Here is a 4,907-nt window from a genome sequence, read left to right on the forward strand (position 1 = left end):
ATTTTAGGTGTTGTGTGGTGTTGGTCTCATATTGTAGTGACAACTTGTGTTTTGTCATGACTTTTGATGTAGCAGCAGGCATTTTGTGGACTTGCTTGAGCTTGTATTGTAGTGAATATTGATGACCATTGTTGTTATGCATTACAGCAAGTTTGGATTGGTTGCAAAGTTGTAGGCTCAATTGACTGTGGTGCTTCTGTTATTGGCCTGGCATGCTATGTTGGACCCTTGTCTAGCTCAACAGGTGGGAAGTATATAAGCCTGGTTTTTCTTGTGTTAGGCTCATGTTAGTTTTGGACACTGCAGGATACAGTCACCATTGCATTTTACTTCCAAATTCATGATTCAAGGACAGCCATTGCAACATGATATCTAGTCCTATAAACCCAATGTGTTGGTGGCTCCATTTGACTTGTTGCAGGCCTTGAGGTATGTCTAATTGTTGTGACTTGGTTTGTGCATCCATCATGGTTTGCCTTCTGCAACTTGATGTCTCATGATGGCCTTGAAGGATACACTCACTATTCAGGTCTTGATTTGTAGCATTGTGGCCCTGGTTTAACTTTAGGTCTGTCACCTGCTGCATTGCTGTTTGCAAGTTATCTTGGTCTTGGCACTGGATTGAAGATGAGTACATCTAGTATTTCAATTCAAGCTTCAGGTTGTCATGCAACCAGTGGTTTCAAATGTGCATGGCATGGATTCAAAGCTTCACACCATGCATGTATGGCACTTGTTTCCTTGATGAATTATCCTATTGTGTCCTCCCATGGTGATGCAGTTGCATGATGTTGTGCTTTTTGCAGATAAGTTTTGGCTTCCATAATGCTTACCTGAAGTTTGCCTTGTGACTTGGTGTGTTGCGACAAGACTTTCAGCTTGGTTTAAAGGCCTCATTGCAGGTTAGAAAATCCTTGAGCATTGTTAGCTTAACCAAATGGATCTTTACACAACAACCTGTTGACTTATGGTGCACTGGTTTTGCAGCATGTTCAATGTCCATTTCCTGATTGATTTCTTCAGCATGTGGTTATGGTATGCCCTCTGAATTGTGCTCGATTTTCAACATTGCCATATGGTTCAACATCTTTTCCATGTCTTCTCTATAGGTTTCATTTTGGTTTATGATGTTTTGCTGTCCATTTTTCTGTTTCTTCAGGTCTGCAGGATGCCTGTGTTAACAGTTAAATGGTTATTTGCTAGGCTGGTGTAGGGACTGAGTTTGCATGGTTGCTTGGACTATTTGTCATTATGCTTTGGCTTGCTGCATTGGGTAAGATGAATGGTTAGCTATTGCTAATGGACTTTGATCTGCATTGACCATGTTAAGTATGTGACGTTTAGGTATCCCTGCCGGTCTTGTTGTACAGGCTTGGTAGGCATCACACAGGTGTTTATGTTTAATGTTTTGGGGACTCGTTCAGGGTCATGATTCCACTGACTTATAATAAGCTTCAATGAAGGATTATTGTCCATTGTTTCCCACCTGCTTGTTGCCTTAATGAACTGGTTTTTGAAACTTCCATGTAGGATTATGCAGGGTCTGCTACTTGCTAGGTCTGTTGCTGCAGGTACATGGCGGACTGTGCTCATTCTGCATTAAGCCTCGATGGTGATTTGGTTTAGTCTGCAGGTATTTTAGCAGGATGTTTCTTGGTATGGCTTGTTGGCATAATGCCAACTGGTTTGGATACGGTATTCTTGATGGTTTGGACATGATTGAGTTTGGTTATGTTGAATTTTTCTTGCATGGAGGATTTTATGTTGCAGCTTTCCATGAGCCTTCTCCATCATCATAAATTCAAGGCCAAATGCATGTGGGAATGTTACAATGGTCAGGTTATGGTGCTGCTGCAAGGCTTGGCTCAAGTGTGCTGCAGGATTGGGCTGGATTGTTGCAACAGGGCTAGCATGGATACTTGGCTAAAGGTTGGTCATCCAGGTGGTTTAAGCGTGTTAGCATTGCCATCGCTTATGCAGGTATGACTCTGTTGTTTGCTGCATTGATTTAGGCCAAGTTTTGTGGTGTTTGCGGCAGCTTTTTATTGTAACAGGCCAAGTTAGACTTGGTTAGGCTAATGGTCGGTCACTTGATGCAGGTCAGGCATTGTTTCACATGGCCTAACTCACACCATTGTTCCAATTTCGGTCATCATGTCATGACCTTGTGGAATTCATGCTTTGATTTGGCTGCTATAGTATCACGATTGCAAGGGTCTGTGCAGCAGAGTAAAGGTTGGTTGTTAAGGCAAGAAATTCAAATGCTCAAGACATGACCAAGCGTGGTTGCGCCAAAGTGAAGAAAATCAAATTCAAATGGTTAAATCAAAGTCAACATGGACACGGAGAATGAAATGAGAGATATGAATAGTCATTTAGTGGTCAGGGCTGAGCACTGGCATATGGTTGACTTTGGTCAACGTTGACCAAAAAGTCAATTGTTGACCAAAGTCAACAAATGGTCAAAATTCAAATGTGTTTGCATTTTTCTTGTAAGTGGACAATGGGATGATGATTGTGGTGAAAATCAAGGCTTTTGGGTTTTGGGTGACTTTGGTCAAAGTTGACCAAAAAGTCAATTGTTGACCAAAGTCAACAATTGGTCAAAAATGTCAAATTTTGTATTTTCTTGTGTGGAATCAAATGTAATGGTTTACAATGACATGAAATAAATTGAAATGGATTAACAAATGGTTTGAAGTTGGTTTCCAAATTGTTTTGTCTTATGACTTGAATGTTTGACTTTTGAAAAATAACTTGACTGATAATGTATATGAACAAGGCCATGAAATGAGACCATAAGGTTAGGGTTTTGACATAGTATCCATGAACCAATAACATGACTAGCAAGTGGCTTGAAACACAAGAAGCTTGGTTGTTCAGATGACCCAGACCATAGATGCATCCACAATCACATGAACAACACCATGACTTTGGACCAAAACCAATCCTCATATAAAACCAAAGTAAGGTTAGGCCAAGCATGCTAAACAAACATAAAAAATTCAGGACCAAAATCGGGGTATGACAGATTCGACAATCTTTTATATTACTCTGATGCGTTCGTATACTTGCGAAAAGCACGCATCAAGTTTTTGGCGCCGTTGCCGGGGACCAATTTCGTCAAATTTCATTTTCCTGTTGTTATATCGTTTAGACTTAGGCTATTTCCCGCAGGTCAATGCGAAGAACTCGCAGCACCAGAAGTTTAAGCTTGGTATATCCTCTGGCGGAACCTGAACGTTACGCTCACGCACATTTATTCTTTCATAGAATTAAGAGAGCTATAGCCGAAGATCAAAACCAAAGACCTCTTAAAGATTTCGCTTAACCATCAAATGAAGAACCTAGTTCTAGTATAGTAAACCGAACCATCCCAGCTAATAATTTTGAACTTAAACCATCCCTGTTGCAACTAGTGCAACAGAGACAATTCGCAGGTCTCGCTACTTAGAACCCAAACCAACATTTAAAAATATTTCTTCAATTAGCAGACACTTTAAAACCAATGGAGCTTTTCCTGAGGCAATACGTTTAAGATTATTCCCTTTTTCCCTCAGAGATAAAGCCCTATCATGGTTACATTCCCTTCCACCCATTTCCATTACGACTTGGGATAACCTTAGAAGAGTTTTTCTTGCTAGATACTTTCCCCCAAGTAAGACCGTCGTTCTTCGAAACCATATAACTAGATTTACCCAAAACCAAGGAGAATCGTTGTTCGAAGCTTGAGAGAGATATAAAGAGTTGTTACGAGCATGCCCACATCATGGTTTAGAAAATTGGTTAATCATTCAAACCTTCTATAATGGACTTCACTATAACACGAAGATGACCATCGACGCTGCCGCAGGCAGTGCTCTGATGAACAAACCTTATCCTGAAGCTAGTGCCCTCATCGAAGATATGGCTCAAAACCATCAATCATGGGGAGTCGAACGAGCGACAGTTGAGAAGAAGGAAGCCCAAGGAGGAGTGCATGAACTAAGCTCTATAGACATGATGCAAGCTAAAATGGACGCATTAGCCCTTAAGGTCGAGCATATATGCATAAACCTGAATACTGTAGCCGCAGTTTCGTCGGATTGTGAGATATGTGGAACCAAAGGACACTAATTTGCAGAATGCAGTCTATTAAACGAAACCCACTCTGAGCAAGTGAACTACACCCAAGGGAACCCATATTCGAATACCTATAACCCTGGATGGAGGAATCACCCGAACTTCTCCTATAAGAACAATAACCCTATCAAAAATAATGCACCTCCGAGACCTAGTTATCAAGCCCCTAGATCAAATCAACCTATGCAACCTGTACCACCAAAGCCGAGCCTTGAGAAAATTATGGAAAATTTTATCACCGCTCAAACCCAACAAAACAATGAGTTCATGAACCAAAACATTCATGTTAACAAATAGATTACTCAATTAGGAACCAAGGTTGACCAAATAGTTACTCATACCAAGATGCTTGAAACCCAGATCTCTCAGGTAGCTTTAAACCAAGCCCCTCAGACTACACCTGGAGTACAGTTCCCTGGACAACCTCAACAAAATCCGAGAGGACAAGCCAATGCCATTATCCTACGAAGTGGGAACGTTTACGATGAGCCACCAAACCCTAGATTGAGTGAACCCGAAACTTCTAAGGAATATACCAAGCCCCCGGACGAAGTAAAGGAACTAGAGGAACCTGAAAACCAGGAAGGTCGAGAAAAAGGAGAAGAACCTAAAGACAAAACTTACGTACCACCCCCGCCATATAAACCACCTATACCATATCCGCAAAGACTCAAACAAACCCAGATCAATAAACAATATCAAAAATTTATTAAAGTTATAGAAAAACTTCATGTAGAAAACCCTTTCACAGAAGCCATCACCCAAATACCTTCTTATGCAAAGTT

At 40.9% G+C, this 4,907-nt stretch overlaps 1 non-coding gene across 1 annotated transcript; it reads right to left on the bottom strand.

Annotated features, from left to right (window-relative positions):
* Nucleotides 1-3,669: 3,669 nt before the first annotated feature.
* Nucleotides 3,670-3,776, bottom strand: LOC127076909 (small nucleolar RNA R71). The gene has a single exon (XR_007786924.1). It is a non-coding gene; the product is annotated as a small nucleolar RNA R71 (small nucleolar RNA).
* Nucleotides 3,777-4,907: the final 1,131 nt, after the last annotated feature.

This window comes from Lathyrus oleraceus, chromosome 4 (genome assembly GCF_024323335.1).
Source record: "Lathyrus oleraceus cultivar Zhongwan6 chromosome 4, CAAS_Psat_ZW6_1.0, whole genome shotgun sequence".
Taxonomy (NCBI): domain Eukaryota; kingdom Viridiplantae; phylum Streptophyta; class Magnoliopsida; order Fabales; family Fabaceae; genus Lathyrus; species Lathyrus oleraceus.